Here is a 22568-nt window from a genome sequence, read left to right on the forward strand (position 1 = left end):
GGCCCCTCCCGCAGGCCCGGACCGGGCGCGCCGGGCTCACCTGGGCCGCGCGGCTCTGCGGGCGGAGGACGAGGCCCGGATCAAGGTCGGGCGTGCGAGCGCCCGGCCATCTGGAGTGCGCTGTGTGCTTGCAGTTGGTGAAGACACTCTTAGGACTCTAGGGTTCCCTAGGTCCCGCAGGGTACGCGCGCAGAGAGGTGTCCGGCGGGACAAACAGCAGCAAAACGTCCTCTCGGTAGAAAAATCCTCTGAGAAGCCCACCACCAGTCTCTCCCCCTTTGAGTACCTTTAGGGGGTACTTGCCCATATACCGTGGATCCTCTTTCCCTTTGCACAGAAACTATCAAACCACTGTACATGTAGTTAGCCCCCTCCCAACTTCATTTTTTAAGTTCATAAGTACAAAGAACAGGACCGTGTTTCACAGAAGTTTATCATGTATGCACAAAAGCCAGCAAATGCAGTGGTAGTTTTAAATTGTTTAGAGGAACTGCAGACATGAGGTTCGTCTCTCCTATGGTGGAAGGATAAATACAGGAAATTTTGCCTGAGGCAGCAAGCTCGGGATGAAAGTAGCCCCCCTTTCCTTTGTCCTTCCCCACTGCACCAGCCCCAGAGAACAAGCAGGGAACATGGCTGTGTGGGCAAACCGTGAGTCTCAAGGAGGCAAGGAGGGAGGGCCTAGCAGGCTGTGCCCAAGCGCTAGCAGTCAGGGGTCCCAGGCACCGCTGAGAGTGTTCATGGCCTCTCAGGAAGACGTAGTGTGTTTCTTCCAGGAGCAGGTGGCAGAAGCGGAACCCACTGGAGGGTCCCAGGTCATCACCAGACTGCCTTCCAGGTAACGGGTGACCAGGCAGCTGCAGGGCCTCGCCCACGGGAAGCAGAGCTGGGGGTCCCAGGTCAGAGCTGAGATGCTCTAGGAGAGGGCACCAGAGGGTGGGCACCAGGGATTCTCCGTGTTCCTCCTGTCCCCTCCTCTACGGCACTCAGACTTTGCTCTCTGTGAACGTTGAGCCAACATGTAAAGAATATAAATGTGATATTCTTATAGCAAAACAAGCTATATTAGATAACTATTTTCATTCCAGTTTTACGAATAAGGAAACTGAGACGCTGGAGATCAATTAATGACTTCAGTCTCTAGAGCCGGAGAATGACAGAGCCAGGATTCAAACCCAAGAACCTCTCACACCAGTCACCCTGCGGGTTCTCCACCAGCTACAGCGCTTCTCTCACCGAACAGGCCTGCTGGGGCGCTGTCCATGGTATCCGCCCCTCGCACTCTCTGGCTCAATCCCGAAGTATGTCTAAATCTAGTGACTCCAAAACCTTAAATGCGTGTGACTTACTCTATCACCTTTTGCGAAAGTACCTTCAGAAAATTCTTTATGCAGTTATGGTTAGGCCCTGTGTCACATGGGTCTGCATCTTGCCAGAACCATTGGGCAAAGGAAAACCAAATCAGTTCCCCAAACTGTAAAGTGCCTTTGTATCACCTGGAGATCGGCCATGATAATAGAATCAGGGCTTCTCAGACATTACTGTGATTTCGTTAAAATGCACGTTCCATTTTCATTTATATTAGTATATGTTTGCAGCACATAATGATTACATTCCACTCGAGGAGTTGGTACTTGTACACATCTTAATTCTTTTTGCGTCCCCTCCTCTCCTTAACTTCCCCTCTCCACCCATCTTTTAAAATGCAAATTCTAACTCCGTGGTTCTGAAGTGGCCCTGGGATTCTGCATTTCTCGTAGGAGTCCTATTGAGATCAGATCGCACTCTGAGTAACCGTTCTCCGTACCACTGGTTCACCAGGAAGATCATAAACTCTGACCACTAACAGCATCCCATATTGGATGGTTTCTAATCAATCCAATCAAGTCACCATCTTCTTACTATTTTGGCCATCTCATACAGAGGGGGAAGGAAAGAGGGAAAAGTGAAAAAATGAGAAAATAAGGAAAACATGGAAACAAAACTTTGGTAATTGGGGAGAGAAGAGAGATCGAAGGGAGGACAGGAGAACGAGGAAAAATACCAAGTTATATCACATACAGGTACAAATTCTCTATGATGAATGTGATCGTTATGTATATCTAAAATGCACCCCCTCCCCTCTCCCGTGTTTATTGTTTATAATTGCCACATTATCTTTATCCATTCACCTGTTGCCGGACATACAGGCTGCTTCTAAAATTTAGCTATTATGAGCTGTGCTGCTATAAACATGGGTGTACAGGTATCACTGTAATATGATATCTTGAATGCTTTCAAGACAATACCTGGAGGAGAAAAGCTGAGTTGAATGGAATTTCTTTCTCTTTTTTATTAGAATATGTTTGCCATACATGATATTAACTGGAATTTCTATTTTTAGTTTTTTGAGGAATCCTCATACTGATTTTCCACAGTGGTTGTACTACTTTACATCCCCACCAACAATATAGAAGAGTTTCTTTTTCGTCAAGGCCTCACAAGCATTTGCTTGCTTGTTTGTTTGTTTTGAGTCCTTGAAGATCTCATCCTCACCAGAGTAAGCAGAATCACAGTGTTGTTTTAACTTTCATTTCTCTAATGGCTAGCAATGTTGAACAGTTTTTGTGAATTTATTGGCCATTTGTACCTCCTCTTCTGAGAAGTGTCTATTCATTATGGTTGCCTCGTTTGTTGGGGGGGGGGCTTTTATTTGGGTAGTCTAATTTTTTGAGCCCTTTATATATTCTAGATATATTAATCCTTTGGTTCATGAACACTTCCATTTGTAAACAAGTCAATTTCAGCAAAATTTTGCTTCTATTCACAAACTACACATTGGATAACAAACACGACCATGGACCACCTTCCCCACACAAACATAAATGCAGCCATCTTCCCCAAAATTGTAAAAAGAAATTAAGTTCATAAATTCGGGTGCCAATTATTAACCCTCTGTCTGCGATATAGCTGGTGTCTTAGTTACTTTTGTCATTGCGGAGGCAAATCAATAGCACAAGTTAAGGAAGGAAAGATTTATTTAGTTCACAGTTTGTAGAGATTTCAATCCATAATTGTCTGGCTCCAAAGTAGGGTGGCATGGTAGACAGGCATCACAGAGGAGAGAGAATTCATGGAAGACAGCATGTAGCAAAACAAGCAAGCAAGCAAGGGATGACTGCAGCTCTTTCTATCCCTTATATCTTATGCAGGATACTTAGGGCAAGTAGCACATCTGCCCTTAATCCTAGTGCCCTTGATCCTAGCATTGCATCTGAATAAATCGCAGCATCACATACTCTAGGTCCAACCACCTTTAAAAAAAAAAAACAAAAAAACAAAAAAAATGCACCTATGACTGCAGGAGGCTTTTAGGGGACATCTAAACACAAGCCATAACAGCTAACAATTTTTTCCCATTTTTAGGTTGTCTTTTCATTCTTCTATGTAGAAGCTTTTGAACTTGATATGATTTGTATATTCTCAATATTACTTCTTATATCATTGGGGTTCTGTCCAGAAAGTTCTTGCCTATGGCTATGTTTTCAAGAGATTTACCTTTTATGTGGTTTGTTTGTTTGTTCATTTTTGAGGCAGGGTCTCACTATGTAGTTGAGGCTTACTTTGAACTTATTGTGTAGCCCAGGCTGGCCTTGAATTCATGGCAATCCTCCTGTCTCAGCGTCCCAAGTGCTACGACTACAAGCATGTGCCACCATGCCCAGCTTTACCTATCTTGTCTTTCAGCAGATTGTTTCTGTTTTAATATTTAGATCTCTTTTTTAACATTTAGATCTTTCATCCATTTTGATTTTAGCTCAGTACAAGGTGAGAGATATGGTCTAGATTCAATATTCTGCATGTGAATATCCAATTTTCCCTGCACCATTTCTTAAAGAGGTTATCTTTCCTCCAGTGTGTTTTTGTTTGTTTTGCTGCCCCTTTGTCAAAGATCAAATAGTTGAATATGTCTGAGGTTGTTTCTGCATCCTCTGTTCCATTTTATTGACAGTGCCATAGCACCTTGGTTAGGTTAATTTCTACTTAATTTTTGTTGATGCAACTATGAAAGGTATTGTTTTCCTGATTTCTTTCTGAGTAAGATCATTATTAAGGCTCAAGAACACTACTAATTTCTGTGCATTGACTTATCTTGCTACATTGCTGAATTTGGTTATTAATTCTAGGAGTTTTGGGGTCAAATTTTGGGGTCTTCTATGTAGAGGATCATGTCATCTGCAAGTAAAGATATTTTGACTTCTTACTTTCCTGTACATATCCCTTTTAATTCTTTCTTTTGTCTAATTACTCTGGGTAAATATTTTGAAAACTCTATTGAACAGTAGCAGTGATAGCATTTTTGTCTTGTTCCAAATTTCAGAGGGGAAGTTTTCATTTTTCCCACTTAATATGATGTTGGCAGTAATTTTGTCATAAAAGGCTTTTATCAAATTGACATAAAATCATTCTATGACTATTGTCCTCATACTAGGATGTTGGATTTTGTCAAGGGATTTTTCTGTGCCTTTTGAGATGACAGTGTGATTTTTGTCCTTGCTTTTCTTGATGTATGAATCACATCTATCGATTTACATATGTTGAACCATCCTTGCATCCCTGGAATGAAGCCTACTTGGTATTGGTGTACAATCTTGTTGATAATTTGCTGCATTCTTTTTCCCAGTATTTTTTGAGAATTTTTGCATCTATATTCCTTAGAGACATTGGCCTGTAGTTCTTTTTTGGTTGGGTCCTTGTCTGATCCTAGAATCAGGAGTATCTTTGGAAGTGCTCCTTACCATTCAATTTCATCAAAGAGTTTGATTAGTTAGATCTTTCATTAGATTTAACTAATTAGATCATTAGATCTTTCCTCAAATTCTTGTAGAATTTGCTGGTGACTCCATCAGGTCTTGGGCTTTTCTTGTTATTAGATTTTTTTATTATTGCCTCAACTTCATGGTCTGTTATTGGATTTTTCAGGATTTTTAAATCTTCTTGGTTCAGTCTTGGTAATTCAAATGTATCTAGGAATCTCTTAATTTCTTCTGCATTCTCTATTTCAGTGGCATATAGGTTTGTGAAGTAAATGGTAATAATATTCTAGACTTCAGTAATGTCTGTTGTAATTTCACATTTTTTTTGTTTGTTTGTTTTTGTTTTTTTTGTTTTTTTGTTTTTTGTTTTTGGTTTTTTCTCTGGTACCGGGAACTGAACTCACGACCTTGCGCTTGCCAGGCAGGCGCTTTTTGCCGCTGAGCTAAATCCCCAGTCCCTAATTTCACATTTTTCATTTTGTATTGTCTTTTCTTTTTTTGTAAGATTGGCTAAGAGTTTGTCTATTTTGTTTATTCTTTCAAAGAAAAAGTTCTTCAATTCATTGATTCTTTGTAATTTTTTGTCTCCATTTCATTTATTTCTGCTCTAGTATTTATAATTTCCTTCCTTGTATTACCTCTGGATCTAGATTGTTCTTGTTTCTGTAGGACCTTGAGGTGTAGCAGCAAACGGGCTGAATTCCACAGAAGACCAAAGAACTCTAGGGTAAACAGAGTTTATTGAATTTAGGCCGACCATTGTGCATTTCCGAACGAACAAGTCAGGAAATGTCAGCATCTGCTAGTCTTTGTTTCAACTCTTAAATACATTTTTTGTTTCCATGGTTACAGATTGGGATGTTACATCCACTGACTCAGGTGGCCATATGGTTTTCCTCTTATTCCATGGGACCAGGTTAGGTCCTGGTCACGTGTCTAACCATGATGAATATTTCTCCCATTGTGTTCTGTTTGTTCCCCTTTTTTACAACCTTACATTCCTTAATGGTTACAATACCTAACTAGTGCTAGGGAGGGATGAAACAACCGAGGCAGGATCACAGATGGTTATCTAGGCCTGGGTGTTCCTTATCTTGGGGAAACATTCCTGGGCAAAGTTGATGGAAGAGTTATCTTTTACAGCTTCACCAGGATGTTTCCCAGGACACATTTTAAGCCTTTACTAAAAAATGATTTTATCTAAAATGATATGCTAAGATTCGCAGTCTCCTACAGAGGTACATCATTAGGTTACTTATTTGTGCTTGCTCTTTTTTTCTGATGTGAGCATTCACAATTAAAAACTTCCTCTTAGGACTGCTTTCATTGTGTTCCATAAGTTCTGGTATGTTGTCCTGGCATTATTGTTTAATTCTAGGAACTGTCTTATTTCTTTCTTAATTTCCTCTGTGAGTTACTGGCTATGTAAGAGTGTGTTGCTAAATTTGTACCATTTGCAAAATTTCTGTGGTTTCTTCTCAATTGATTTATAGTTTCATTATAGTATGATCTGATAATATGTATGGTAAAATTTCAACTCTTTTGCATTTACCTAAGCATGCTTTATTTGCTAATATGTGGCCTATTTTGGAGAAAGTTTCATATACTGCTGAGAAGAATATGTATTCTGTTGCTGGATGGCACAATCTGTACATATCTATTAAGTCCATTTGCTTGAAGATTTGGCTCAATGTTGATATTTGTTGTTGAATTTTGAGGCCAGGGAAATAGCTCAGTGGCATAAGCACCTGCCTGGCAAGCACAAGGAGCTGAGTTCGATTTCCAGTACCAAAAAAAAAAAGAAAATGAAAATATTGTTGAATTTTTGTTTAGTTGATCTGTCTATTTGTGATACTGGGCTACTGAGGTCCCCGAACTGTAATTGTACTGATACTTACCTGATCTTTTATTTCTAGTATGTTTGTTTTCTGAAGTTAGATACACCATTATTTGGCACATATATGTTCATAATAGTTATCTCTTCCTGATTAATGGTTCCCTTAACCAATATATAGTGACTTTCTTTGCCTCTTCTGATCAGTTTTGGCTTACATTCAATTTGTCTGAAAATAGAATAGCTACTCGTGCTTGTTTTCAGGTTCCTGTTGCATGTAATATTGATTTCCATCTATGAATTTCAGTCTATGAATGGGAGGGGGCTAAATGTGTTTCTTATATATAGCATATTGTTTGATCTTGTTTCTTGATCCATCCAGCAAATCTATGTCTTTAGATTGGTGAATTGAGACTACTCACATTGATGTTTATAGCTGGTAGGTATTGACTTATTCCTGTCATTGTATTATTTTTGTGCTGCTTTCTTTGTCTTCTACTTAATTGCTAGCCCAGTCTTTTGCATTAATTCTATGGCTGTTTTAGTATTGTTAGGTTCATCATCTCTAGGATATTCTTGAGAATTTTTTGAGTGCTGATTTAGTAGTTATGAATTTTTGATGTTCTTTATCATGGAAATATCTTATTGCTCAATCAATTTTATAGGATATATGAGTTTGACTTGGAAGTTCTATTCCCTTAGGTCTTGAAACACATAATTCCAAACTCTCCTTGACTTTAAGGTTTGTGTTGAGAAGTCTGCTATAATTCTAATCACTCTACAGAGATTCATTACTTTTTTTCACAGGTTTTTAAGGTTCAGTTTTTGTGTTGGATATTTGCTACTTTGACTGTGGTGTGTCTTGGGGTGGGTGTTTTCTGATCATGGTTATTTAGAGTTCTATATAACTCACTTATTTGTATTTTAAATTCTTTTTTCCATGGTTGGAGAGTTTTCTGGTATTACTTTTGTAAACAGATTTTTATACTCTTTGTGCTATCTTTTGATTTTTTCATTAATTCCAGTTAACCTTAGATTAACCTTCTTTGCATCATCTAGCACCTACTGAATTCATTTTTCATGTTTTCTTATTGCATTTAAGGTATCTCTCATTAGCAGATCACCAACCACAGCTCTATCTTCTAGATATAATACTCTGTCTTCATATTAGCCACTTCTGCTGCCCATATTTTCAATCTCATGGATTTCTTTTTGGAACTATTTTATTGAGTCTAAGTCTTTTCTATTCTGTGCATTCATGGTTTGCATTTTGTTCTCCAGCTCCTCTAGTTTTTTAATAGTGTCTTCTCTAGATCCAAAAACTACAGTATGTGGTATAAGAACCATTGTTCAACTCGAACCATCTTGTACAGTGAAGCTCTGCATCATTTCCAATGTTGTTGTTGTTTTTTTTTTATTACTTCTTACTGTCTTTGTTTGATCAATCTTACATTTTTATGTCTGGTGGACTGACAACTTCATTGAAGATAACAGTATGTAATGTAGCAACCACTGTAAATTCTTACCATTTTGTTTTGAGGTCATGTATCATTTTTGTTGTTTTTGTGTTGTTTTGATTTTGTCTTCATTGTTGTTTTGCTAGTTATTTAATTTTTAAAATTACAAAATAAATAAATAGAAAAATAAAAAAAAACTGTGAGGAAAAGAATGGAGTTATATCATGTACAGGTACAAATTCTCTATAATGAACACGATCATTATACATACCTAAAATGTACCAATAAAAAAATCATTCAAAAACTGTGAGGCATGAAGTAATGCAGGAGGGAAGGGATTCCCAGTGGCCAAATATGGGACGATCTGAGTAGCAAAAATGATAGTAATAGATGGAATCAGGTATGGTAGTGAACTCCTATAATCCAGCACTCTGGGAGAATGTGGCAAGAGGATGGACCTCAAGTTCTACGGTTTATACCTAGATGTGCCAGAGGCCTTATGCACTCATAGGTGGGGCTTTTGGAACATGACTGAATTATGGACTTGCTGCTAAGAATGAAGTCTGGACAGAAGATGGGTTGCTGGGTGTGTGACCTGAAAAGGGTGTCTCTCCCCTCCCCCTTTTCCCTCTCTGCTTCCTGGCTGCCATGATGTGAGCAGCTTTCCTTCTCAGTCAACCCCTACCCCATGCTGCTTCTGTCCTGGAGCCAGCTGACCATGGACTGAAACCTCTAAACATGTGAGCCAAAATAAACCTCTCTTTTCATTTGTTGGTGTTGATTATGAAGTCTCAGCAACGAGAAAGTGACTAAGACATCATGTTTGAGCCCAGCCTGGGCAATTTATAGAAGATAACAAAATCTATAAATCCATACCACACAAATAAACAAATGGAGAAGGGCCCGCACCCCTTCCTTTCAGTAAAATTCCATTAATATTAGAAAAGAAAGCCACCATTAGATAAACACCATAGCAAGCAAGAATCATAAATAGGTGATAAAACTGGTAGGCAAAATATGATTTTTTAAAAAACAGGATATTTAAATATTGACAATTGTACCGTGTAATACTTATCATTACAAAGGGAAAACAGTAATTCACAGTAAAGAAACCAATCAGCCACAGGACAGACTGACATCCTTGGGCTCCTGGACAGCATGCACTGTGAAACACATGATACACTGCTGTGGCCATATATATATATATATATAAAGCATCGCCTGAATGAAATCATGAAGAAAAGTCAGAAAAATTCAAGTTGCAGTACATTCTAAATAATGCTCCTCTGCTCTTCAAGGGTCACAGTGATGCATGTCAAAGAAAGGTAAAAGAATTGTTCCAGATTAAAGGGCATACATCACGACATGAAAGACATGACGATTTCATGTAACATGGAATCTTGTTTCTAGAAAAAACAACAACAAAATACAAAAACCACTGGAACAACTGAAAATTAAGTCAGGTTTGTAGATTATGTAAGAATACTGCATCATATCAGAATCCATTTCCTGGTTTTTATCATTTAATGTAGTTACTGTCATTAACACTTGTGAAAGGTTAGTGAAAAGTTCAGTGTATGAGAATCTTTTGGATTACGGCCCATCATTTTTCAGTCAGAAATATTTCTTTTTGACTTTTGGAGACAGGACCTCACTATGTAGCCAAGGCTAGCCTCACACTCATGATCCACTGGTCTTAAACTCATCTTCCTGCATCGGTCTCTTGAGTACTGGGCATGTGCCACCATACCTGGCTTAATGTTAAAATATAAAGTTTAAAATAACACAAAAAACTATAATTTACTGTTATTAAAATCTTAAAATCCAGTATACTGTTAAAAATTAAAATTAAACAATGAGTTTTGAGAAATAGGAAGGGCCAGAGTATGTGGGGATGTGGTAGCCATAGTAAAGGAGTTAGGCCCTTTATGATAGAATCAATGAGAAATTGATGACAGGTTTTAAGGGGAGTTTAGGGTATGGTGTCAGGGTATCAGTGAAGACCCCAAAGGAAAGAGATGGTATATTTAAGATAATCTGAGTACTGTTTTACACAGACAGTACAAGAGGTTGCACATTGGCAACCATCTATCTAAAGCCAAGGGATGGGTGGAAAGAAGGAAAACTCTGGGATCTAGACTAACAAGGAATGGCTAATCAAGGAGGATAAAATCACAGAAATGGAAAAGAATTTTAAGATGGGGTAATTAACAGTGCCAAGCTCAGGGGCTGGGGATTTAGCTCAGCGGCAAAAGCGCCTGCCTGGCAAGCGCAAGGTCGTGAGTTCGGTTCCCGGTACCGGAGAAAAAACCAAAAAAAAAAAAAAAAAAAACAGTGCCAAGCTCAAAATGTCCTTTGAGTATAGTCATCTGCAACTTTGGTAGGAACTTTTCCAGCAAAATGATGGACAAGGCAGATCAGTGAACTGAAGAGTCAGTGAGAAAATGGAGAGAACTCTTTGATGTTTGGTTATGTTGGGAAGAGGAGAGGGAATATACTTCATTTTGTAAATTTTCCAATTACATGTTCACTGTGAAATGAACTGGAATAACAGGAACACCTGTTAAAATTTTCTCCAAAGCACAATTATGTAATTGACTCTTTACATCAGGCATGGTAGCACACGCCTGAATCCCAGAACTTGGGAGTCTGAGCAGGAGGATTGCCATGAGTTGGAGGCTATCCTGAACTACATAGCAAGACACTGTCTCCAAAAAAGGTTTTTTTAGATTGTGGGAGCCACACAGAGCCTCAGTGAGCCTCCACAGCTTCAGTGACCTGCTTGGGAGGGGAGAAACCCTGCTCCCCACCCTCCACTATAATGGGAGTAACAAGTAGCCTTGTGAACCTTGGTGAGCTATGTGGGAGAGGAAAAACCCCACCCACGGCCCCTCTGCCATCTAGGAGCCTCAGTCTGGAGGAACCCTGGTGCCTGGTCCATACTCCTACACTGCAAGTAGGGCAGCCAGCATAGTAAGCACTCAGGACATGGCAACTGTCTTGTCCAGAGGAATCTAGGATATCCACTCTAACAAGGGGAAACACTTTGCTTACAAACTCCTAATTTACAATTGGTTCTGTTATATAACTATAGACTTTGCTCCTATGGTCTAAAGTACAAAATCAATAGTTACACAGTTGATCAGTTTCTAAATTGTGCTTAATACTAATTGTACCACTGTAGCTAGGATATCATATCTATTGCAATCAGTCGTTCTCCCTTGTGTAACAATATTGGGAAGTTCTGCGGTAATAACCTCACCACAGCTCTACACCAAAAGACTGGAGACTAAACCAAACAGAAACCAATATCTCACTCAAAATTAATTGAGAAGGTAGGACCTTGGGACAGACACAAACCAAGAACCTCCTAAAGACTATTCCTGGAGGTGCCTTGATATTAGTCATATAGCTACCTACTACCAAAATCACAAGGATCACCAGAGAAAACAAAATTTAAAAAAACTTTTGAAATAGAAAATGTCAAAATGAAGGAACAAAATGCAATCTCAGACCTCCAGCCCACAGAGAACAAGTCCAGCAGACATCAACATAGAAAAAATTGGAAGTCATACACCTGAAATTTCTGAAATGATAGCAACTGAAGTAAAGAAACAACTCCATCAGGCTATAGAAGTATCAGATCAGAAATAATCTCTCTGGTAAAAAAAGAAATGACAATCATAATGAAAGGCTTGCTTAGCACATCTAAAGAAGACATAGATAAAAAAATAGAGTAGCATAGAAAATTGATGGAAACCTTAAATGAACGATATAAGAAAAAATTTGAATGCATGAAACAGACTCAAAGAGAAATCCAGGAAATTAAAAATTCCACTGAAAGCAGGCAAAACCACCTGAATGAAACTGAAGATAGACTTTCAGACCTTGAAGATAGCATTGCAGCTAGCAATCATTAATGGAAAGATCTCTTAAAAATAACAAGGAACCAGGAAATAATAATTCAACAGCTGCAAGATGATGCAAAGAAAAACAATATAAGACCGATAGGGGTCAACAAAAAAAGCAGGAGTCAACATAAATGATGTAAAAGGACTATGTGCCGAAGTAATAGCAGTAGCTGGGTGTGGTGGCACACACCGTAATCCCAGCATTTGGGAGGCTGAGACAGGAGGATCATTGGGAGTTTGAAACCAGCCTGAGCTACAAAGTGAGCTCAAGGCCAGTCTGAACGGCATAGCGAGACCCTGTCTCAAACACACACACACAAAAAAAAGTAATAGCAGAAAATTTCCCAAGCATGGGAAAAGAATCTGACAGAGATAAATGAGGTATATAAAACTCCAATTAGCCATAATCAAAACAAATCTACACCCAGACATGTAATAATCAAGATCCCAGAAATTCAGTATAGAAACAGAATATTAAAAGCTGTTAAAGAAAATAAACAGATCACCTATAAAGGAAAGCCCAAGAGAATCACAGCAGATTTCTCAACACAAACCACCAAAACAAGAAGAGCTTGTAATGAAGTCTTTCAGGTCCTGAAAGATAACAACTTCCAACCCAGACTGATGTACCCTGAAAAACTAATTTTCAAAATTAGTGGAGAAATAAGAGACTTCCACATCAAAAAACAATTGAAGACACTCATGATCACCAAACCAACCCTACAAAGAGTACTGAAAGATATTCTAGAAAGAGATAAAAATGATCACAATTACAAGAACAACAATAAAAAGAAATCACCAAGCAGGGCAATCAATTAAACAGAGGGGAAAAGCTGGAAACCAATAGCAGGAAAACAACATGACATAGATAAGCCAATACATGAGTCAAAACCATTAATGTAAATGGCCTCAATTCACCAATTAAAAGAAACAGACTGGCAGAATGGATCAAGAAACAAGATCCAAATATATGCTACTTACAGCAAACACATTTAACATAAAAGTAAATTCATAGATCAAAAGTCAAAGGGTGGAAAACAGTACCCCATGGGATGGGAACCCAGAAAAAAGCAAGAGTAGCTATTCTGTTTGCAGACAATGTGAACTTCACACCAAGAATGATGAAAAGAGACAAAGAAGGTCACTACATACTGGTTGGGGGAAAACTGTAAGAGAAAGAGCTAATAATCATAAATATATATGCACCAAATACAGGAGCACCCAACTATATAAGGCAATTTTGAATAGACATGAAAAATCAAATAAGCAGTAACACAATCATAATGGGGGACTTTAACACACCACTGTCACAAAGAGATAGCTCAACTAGAAAAAAATCAGCAAAGAAATAACAGAACCGAACCATACTGGTGAACAAATAGACTCCGCAGACCTTTACAGTGTGCTACACAACAACAGCAGAATACACATTCTTCTCAGATGCACACAGGATGTTCTCTAAAATAGACCATATACTAGCCCATAGGACATGCTTAAGTAAATGCAAAGGAATTTTTGCATTGAAATTATCCCATTCATATTATCTCATCATAGTGCTGTGAAATTGGAAATTATTGACTAAAGAAATAACAAAAGCTCCATAAACACATGAAAATTAAATAACACCTTCCTGAACAACCAATGGGTCACAGATGAAATTGAAGAAGAAATTAAACAATATTTACAATCAAACAAAAATGCAGATACAACTTATGGGAATCTGTGGGACACAGTGAAAACAGTCTTCAGATGGGAAATTTGTAGTGGTAAATTCTCATATAAGGAAGCAGAACAAGCACAAATAAATAACCTTATGCTTTAACCCAAGCTTTCAGAAAAAAAGTAAGTCAAGCCCAAAGAAGACAGCATATTACAAAGATCAGAGCAGAAGTTAATGCAATGGAGACTAAGAAAACAATACAAAGGATTAAATGAATCAAAGAGTTGGTTCTTTGAAAGAATATATAAAACTGATAAACCCCCAACCTTACCCCAAAAAGAAAGAAAAAAGTCAAATTCATGCAATAAAGAATGAAAAGGGTGAAATCACTACGGATCCTGTAGAAATTCAAAGATCACCAATACCTACTTCAAAAATCTTTACTCTTATAGGATGGAAAACGCAGAAGAAATGGATAGATTCCTAGATACATATGAATTACCAAGGCTGAATCAAAAAGATAAAAATCCTGAATCACCCAATATCAGTCAATGAAATTGAAAACATAATTAAAAACTTATCAACAAAGAAAGGCCTGGGTCCTCATAGCTTCACAGCTGAATTTTTTTTTTTTTTTTTTGATACCAGGAATTGAACTCAGGACCTTATACTTGCCAAGCAAGCACTTATGGCATTGAGCTATATCCCTGGCCCTCACAGCTGAACTGTATAAGAAGTTTTGAGAAGATTTAATGCCAATACATCTGAAACTCTTTAATGAAACTGAAAGGTAAGAAATTCTCCCTAACTCATGCCTGGAGGCAAATATTACCCTTATACCAAAACCAGAAAAAGACCCAACCAAAAAAGAGAATTACAGGCCAACCTCCCTAATGAACATAGATGTAAAAATCATAAACAAAATACTAGCAAACAGAATGCAGCATATCATCAAAATATTAAACATCAATACCAAGTGGGATTCATCTAGGAATGCAGGGATGGTTCAATATATGCAAATAAATAAATTTAATACACCATATCAACAAATCCAAAAACAATGATCACATGATCATCTCTATTGATGCAGAAAAAGCTTTTGATAAAGTCCCACACTCATTTATAATAAAAACCCTACAGAAAATTGGAATAGATGGTCATTACCTCAATCTGATAAAAGCCATCTATGACAAACACAAAGCCAACATCATACTAAATGGACAAACACTGAAAGCTTTCAATCTACAATCGGGAACAAGAAAAGGATGTCCACTATCACCACTCCTGTTCAATATAGTTCTGGAAATATCAGCCAGAGCAATTAGACATGAGAGCAAAATAAAAGGAATAATGATAGGAAAGGAAGAAGTGAAATTATCCTTATTTGCAGATGACGTGATACTCTATATAGAAGACCCCAAAAGCTCCACCAAAAGACTTGTTAAGTTAATAAGCAAATTCAGTAGTGTATCTGGATACAAAATCAACACTCAAAAATCAATAGCCTTCTTGTACATAAACAACAAACTCACTGAGAGAGAAATTAGGGAAACCACACCTTTCAAACTAGCGTTCAAAAAAATGAAATACTTAGGAATCAATCTAACAAAGGAAGTAAAATATCTATACAGTGCAAACTACAGTACTCTGAAAAAAGAGATCAAAGAGGATTTCAGAAAATGGAAAGATATTCCTTGCTCATGGATAGGAAAAAGCAACATTGTGAAAAAGGCAATACTCCCAAAACTGTTGTACAGATTCAATGCAATCCCAATCAAAATACCATTAGTATACTTCACAGATCTAGAGAAAACATACCTAAAATTCATCTGGAACCAGAAGAGACCTAGCATAGCAAAAGCAATCCTGGGCAACATAGGAAAGGCAGGAGGCATCACAATCCTTGACTTGAAATTATACTATGAAGCTACTGTGATAAAATCAGCATGGTGCTGGCAAAAAAAAATCAAAAGAATCAAATTTTTAAATGGAGGTTCAATGGGACAGATTAGAAGATGCAGGCACAACTACAAACACACTCAGCCACCTTATCTTTGACAAGAGACCAAACATGTTCACTGGAACAAAGATAGCCTCTTTAATAAATGGTGCTGGAAAAACTGGCTTACCACATGCTGAAGACTGAAACTAGAACCATGTCTATCACCATGCACTAAAGTCAAAATGGATCAAAGATATAAATATTAAAACAGAAACACTAAATCTACTGGAAGAGAAAGTAGGTAGAAATCTTGAAGACATAGTAGAGAATTCATGAACAAAACCCAAACTGAACAGGAAATATTTCAAAGAATCAACAACTGAGTTCTCATCTTATTGAAAAGTTTTTGCACATCAAAAGAAATCATCAACAGAGTAAAAAGAAAACCCATGAACTGGGAAAAATTTCAGCCAACTGTCCCTTGGACAAAGGACTTATATCTAGAACATATAAAGAATTTCAAAGAATCAGGCCCCCAAAATTCAAAGACCTAATCAAAAAATGGGCATCTGAGATAAATATACACTTCTCAGGTGAAGAAATACAAATGGAAAATAAATATATGAAAAAATCTTCAATGTCACTGGTCATTTGAAAAATGCAAATTAAAACAACAATGAGATTCCCTCTCACCCCAGAAAGAATGGCCATCATCAAGAAATCAACCAATAACAAATGCTGGTGAGCCTGTGGGGAAAAAGGAACCCTTCTCCACTGTTGGAAGTGTAGACTGGTACAACTACTGTGGAAATCAGTGTGAAGATTCCTCAGCAAACTAGGATTAGAGGTCCCATTCAACCCAGTTATTCCCCTTCTGGGTATTTTTTCAGAATTGAAAACATCATACCACAGCAATATATGTGCACCCATGTTTATAGCAGCACAATTTGTCATAGCTAAATTTTGGAAACAATCCAAATGCCCAAAAATGGAGGAATGGATAAAAAAGATGTGGTATTTTTATACAATGGAGTATTACTCAGTTATAAAGAAAGATAAACTCAAGGCTTTTATAGGGAAATGGATGACTAGAGAACATACTCATAAGTGAAATAAATCAGACCCACATGTGTAAACATCATATTGTCTCCCTAGTGTAAGAAACTGAAAGAGTAAATAAAACCCAAAAGGTACAATAGATATTGTAAAAGGGAAGAAACTACTCAAAAGGAAAGAACAATTGGGATGAGGAAAAGGAGAAAAGAAAGAAAGAAGGGGGAAATATGTATATATACACACACATGACAGCTAAGATAATTGTACTACTAATTTCTATTGGTTTATTGAAAGGAGCCATTAATGCTTAATTTTTTAATCAGTTTTGCATGCCTATAGCTGGTAACTTGAACAACTACTCTGAAGATAACAATATGCAATATAACAACAATTGTTGATTTCCTAAAGAAAATTTTTAAGATTCTTTGTGCCTTGAATTTAAGGGTTTTTTTTACAAAGTAGTTTTATTAACAAATTATAATCAGTCAAATAAAATGTTCAACTTTAGCATTTAAGTGACATTCCTAATTTCCAAATCCTAAACATGATCATCACTATTAGGAACTGTCCTAAGGTCACAGTTACAGAAATATTAACATTTTCATTTGAGAGTACTCACAAATGATGTAAGCTTATTGTGTCAAGTTGATTGGACTGGGTGCTGCCAAGGACATTAGTAAAGTACAATTCTGGGTGGGGTCATGGAGATGCCACCTTGGGTATTATATCTGGTCCCTCACACCTTCCTCTCCGGCACTGTTCACCTGCTCTGCTTCCCAGCCACCATAAACTAAGCATCTTTATTCCATTATGCCCTTCTGCCATGATGCTCCTGGCTTCAAGGCAGCCATCCATGGAGTGAACTCCTGAAACCAGGAGTCAAATAAACTTCTCCTCCTTTAAATTGTGGATGTCTGGTATTGTGTCTCAGAAACAGGAAAACTACTACTCATGATTTAAGGGATATAGGGACAACATTCTAGTGCCTAACTTCAACTTGTAAGATATAAAAGAAAAAATGGGTTTTTGTGATGATTGCCTGAAGGAAAAGAATATAGAACACATAAGTATAGTAATGTTTTATTCATTACTATTGCTAGTTGATGGAGATTTGCTTCTGGAAGGCTCTTCCATGTCCTACAGGAGCTTTTCATGAGTGCTTGGTGCTGGCTTTTATTGTTCTTTACAGAAGTTTTCACAAAAGACATACTATTTGATTTCTTTTTTGTCAACACCTGCCTTGCCTATGGCCCTTGCTAATAACATTCATTGCTACTTCTAAGCGCTGAAAATTTTGCTCTTCAAATGCTCATGCTCTGAACAAACCTTAAGTAGTTTGACTACTTTTAAGTTAGAACCCCATGAAAAATCTGATACAGACTAGGTGGCCCAAATCACCTCAAAGCCTTCTGTGACTCCAAACCAAAGTCCCACACAATCTACTTTTCTGCTGTCTCTAGACTTATTCTTTTTCTTTCTAGGATATACAATTTCATTTGTTGGAAACAAAAGCTTTACATCATTATTCATATGAGGATTGTCATGTACCCACAGTTCCTGAGGGAAGTTTTAAAGTCCTTATTATAACCCTAATTGTTATATTACTGGTTTTCAAAAATAGGTACTTCTGAAAATTAGAATTATTGCAAGAAGTCATCACATTATGAGATTGGGTGTGTTCAGGGTGGTATGGCCATAGACTAGTCATCACATTACAAACATATGAGGTACACTCAAAAAAAAAAAAATACAGTGAACCACAATAGTATCCAAAAATGAAATACCTAGGAATCAGTTTAATGCAGGATGTAAAAGACTTCTACACTGATAACTGCAGTATTCTGAAAAAGTAACCAAAGAGGATATCATAAAATGGAAAGATATCCCTTGTTCTTGGGTAGGAAGAACCAATATAGTGAAAATGGCCATGCTTCTAAAATTGTTATTTAATGCAATCTGATTGAACTGATTTAATGCAATCCTGATCAAAATTCCAACTGCATATCTCACAGAATTAGAGAAAACAATCCAAAAATTCATTTGGAGACAGAAGAAACCTAGAAGAGCAAAAGTAATTTGGGGCAACAAAGGCAAGGCAGGGGCATCACAATCCCTGATTGGAAGTTATCCTACAAAACTACTGTGATAAAATCAGCATAGTACTGGCAAAAAAACAGACCCAATGATCAATGGAATCGATTAGAAGAAGCAGAAATAACCATAGACATACTTAGCCACCTAATCTTTGACAAAAGTGCCAAACACCTTAACTGGAAGAAAGATAACCTCCCTCCCTCCCACCCTCCCCCCGCCTCTCTCTCTGTCTCTCATCTAATACAACTGCTTTAATAAATGGTGCTGGACAAACTGGCTTTCCACATCCTGAAGATTAAACCTAGACCCATATTTTCACCATGTACTAACTAAAATTGGAATGGATCACAGAACTAAATATTAAAACAGGAGCAGTAAATCTAGTGGAAGATAGAACTCTTGAAGATACTAATATAGGCAAAGACTTTATGAACAAAACCCCAGTCACATGGGAACTATCACAAAGAATCAACAACTGGGATCTCATCTTATTACAAAGCTTTTGCATAGCAAGAGAAACTACCAACAAACAGAAAACGCACACTGTGTTAAAAAAATTTTGCCAGCTGTTCCTCAGATAAAGGACTACTACCTAGAATATATAAAGAACTCAAAAAAATCAGAGCCCCCAAATTTAAAGACTCAAGCCCAAAATGGGCATCTGCAATGAGTACTCTCTTCTCAGATGAAGTAGAAACAGCAAATAAATACATGAAAAAATGTTCAACATCACTGGTCATTCAAGAGATGCAAATTGAAATAACTCTGAGATTCCATCTCACCCTGGAAAGAATGGCTATTTTATCAAGAAATCAACCAATAACAAATGCTGGAGGGGCTGTGGGGAAAATGGTACCCTTCTCCACTATTGTTGGGAGTGTAGACTGGTACAACCATTGTGGAAATCAGTGTGGAGATTCCTAAAAATACTAGGACTAGAGATTCCATATGACCCTGCAATTCCCCTTCTTGGTATCTTTCTGAAAGAATTAAAATCACCATACCACAGCAATACAGACACACCCGTGTTTATAGTGGCACAATTTGTAATTGAAAACAGCCCAAATGCCCATCAACTGATGAATGGATGATTTTTTTTTTATACAATGGTGTAGCAGTCTGTCATAAAAAGGGATAAACTTGAGATGTTTGTAGGTGTATAGATGCACCTTGATACCATACCCTTAAGTGCAATAAATCAGACACACATATGTAAGTATCACATGGTTTCTCTGGTGTGAGAACTAAAAGTATAAATAAGAACTGAAATGTATTGTGGATATTGGGAAATGGCAAGAGAATGTTCAAATGAGAAAGGGGATGGGGTAGGGAGGAATAGAAGGTAAAAACGGAATGAAAGCTGTTGTAAATAAAGACAAGTAGAGGGGCTGAAGGGAGGGGAAAGGAATGGGAAAAAAGCAGCAGCAGCAAGCTGTACCATGTACAGGCACAAAGTCCCAATGATGAATGTTATCACTATGTCTATCTAAAATACACCAGTAAAGGAAGAACAAGAAAAATACAGTGAACAATGTTCCTGAGTGTCATCCAACAGAAAGCAGAGATCTTCAATACAAGAAGGGGCCCATCCAACCTTAGTAACATTGTGAGAAGTTTCAACTTGTTCAATGCAGTGAGCTGTGAGGTGCAGTTGAGAGATGTGTTTTAAAGTGTGGTAGGGGCTGGGGATTTAGCTCAGCGGCAAAAGCGCCTGCCTGGCAAGTGCAAGGTCGTGAGTTCGGTTCCCGGTACCGGAGAAAAACCAAAAAAAAAAAAAAAAAAAAAAAAAAGTGTGGTATAAATTGGGGATCATGAGCAACACATTAACATGAGATACTGTCAGTTCTACTGGAGTTATGTAATTCTGCTTGCACAGATTCCAGCGTTGTAAAAAAAAAAGTCATCATGGGAAATGAAACACAGGGCTACTTTTATGATCCTGAGATCAAGGTTCAGCGTTTTCAATGTAAATCACCCAATTCCTGTGGGGAAAAAAAGTGTTTCAATCAAGATCCAATGTTAAGGTAATGGACTGTACTTTTTGACGTTGATGGAGTTCTATGAGCTGAGTTTGCACAGCAACACTACTGTGAACTGTGAGTATTCTGAGAGTTTATTAGAGCCTGTAAGAAATGATGCGTGTAGAAAGCAGCCCAAAGGATGGGCAAATGGTTTCAACCTCCATCATGGCAACTCTCTGTGTCACACATTGCTTCTGGTACAGAAAGTTCTGTCAAACAAAAACATCACAGTGTATCTTCACCCACCTTCTTCACTGGATCCGGCACCATGAGACTTCTGGCTGTCCCCTAAATCAACTGGCTACAAAAGGTAAACATCTTAAATTAATTCATGACATCGAGGTAGCCCCAATAACAAAACTAAAGACACTCACTAAAGAGGTCTTCCAGAACGGTCAGAAAGTTGCAAGGACGATGGGAAGTGTGTTAATAGCAATTTGTCCTTTATAGCAATACACTTTAAAAGATTTAAACATTCACTGTTTGTTTTTTAATCACATCTCATTCTTTTAAAACTATTATGTCTTTCTGAGCCTATTTCCTTAGAAATGTGGTAAAATCAGCCTACAATTTCAAATTAGATTATACACAAAGGGACAATATTTTCATCTCTTCATTCCATGGGACATCAACTGAAACACAGAAGAGTTATTACTGAACTATCCTCAATTACCAGCATTTAACAGTGTATCTATTCCATAACTAAAAAGTAGAGCTCGTCTTCTAAAATAGATGCATTTTGCTTGGGAGATTGCCTTTTATTCAGTTACATTACATGTTTCTTAATCCTTAATATCAATGCTTATTTTTGTTTTGGTACCAGGAATCGAACTCAGGACCTTGTACTTGCCAGGCAGGTGCTTGTGCCGCTGAGCTATATCCCCAGCCCAATGTCAATGCTTTTTGTTCCAACAGATGGAAAGAGGTAACTTTGTTTTGATTAAAAAAAAAAAAACAAACTATTACAATTCAGACTAAGAATCAAATTTTTAAATGGAGGTCAATGTTAACTTCTCATTTTTAGCTCCCTCATTAGACACAAGCAACTGACATTAAAATTTCTTTCCTAATTCTTTAAGTGCCAGTTTCCTACCCTAAAATGCCACTGAGAACAAATGATAAGCTAGGCTGGCTGGGAGGGGCCTGCCTGAGGAGCCCAACCCAACAGGCACTGACAACAGAGTACTGCAAATCAGTGCTGAAGTAAAAAAATACTAGAAAGGAAAGGCTGACCTCCTACAGCGGTCACATGCTTTTAATATTCAGTCATATTCAGCAAACACCATCGGCCTATGTCCTTACATTGCTTCTGAATTTTGAAAAAAAAAACAAGACACATATTTTAAGAGGGGAAAAAAATACTTCAATTCAGCCCTCTCATTATAAATATATTAACTGAAACATTTTCCAAAACTAAATCTTTAAGTTTTAGAAAGTCCTTTCTATCTTAAAAAAAAAAGGCACCATACAATTTTAGGAAATTATGTTCAATATAATCTGAATTTCTTGATTTTAATGCTTAAATCCAAATCCAGTATATATTCAACAACCCATTTTATTACTAATAAAGTGAAAAAAGGAAAAAATATTATCTTCCTAAATATAAGTGATATAAAACAACATCTGAACTGAGTGCGGTGGTGTATGTCTGTAATTGCAGCACTCAGGAGGCTGAGGCAGGTGGATCACCACAAGTTTAAGGCCATCTTGGGCTACATAGTGAGTTCAAGGTTAGCATGAGCTAAATAGTGAGACCCTGTCTCAAAAAAACAAAAACAAAAGCAAAATGAAACAAAA

General features: G+C 37.5%; 1 long non-coding RNA gene across 1 annotated transcript; it reads right to left on the minus strand.

The window, feature by feature from the left end:
- Positions 1-8904: 8904 nt before the first annotated feature.
- LOC106147844 lies at positions 8905-22154 on the minus strand. Its single transcript, XR_001232839.1, has 2 exons — positions 21018-22154; positions 8905-9493 (listed from the first exon to the last, which is right to left on the minus strand). It is a non-coding gene; the product is annotated as an uncharacterized LOC106147844 (long non-coding RNA).
- Between the last annotated feature and the right edge of the window lie 414 nt (positions 22155-22568).

Source organism: Chinchilla lanigera, unplaced genomic scaffold (genome assembly GCF_000276665.1).
Source record: "Chinchilla lanigera isolate Chin_1 unplaced genomic scaffold, ChiLan1.0 scaffold00010, whole genome shotgun sequence".
Lineage (NCBI taxonomy): Eukaryota > Metazoa > Chordata > Mammalia > Rodentia > Chinchillidae > Chinchilla > Chinchilla lanigera.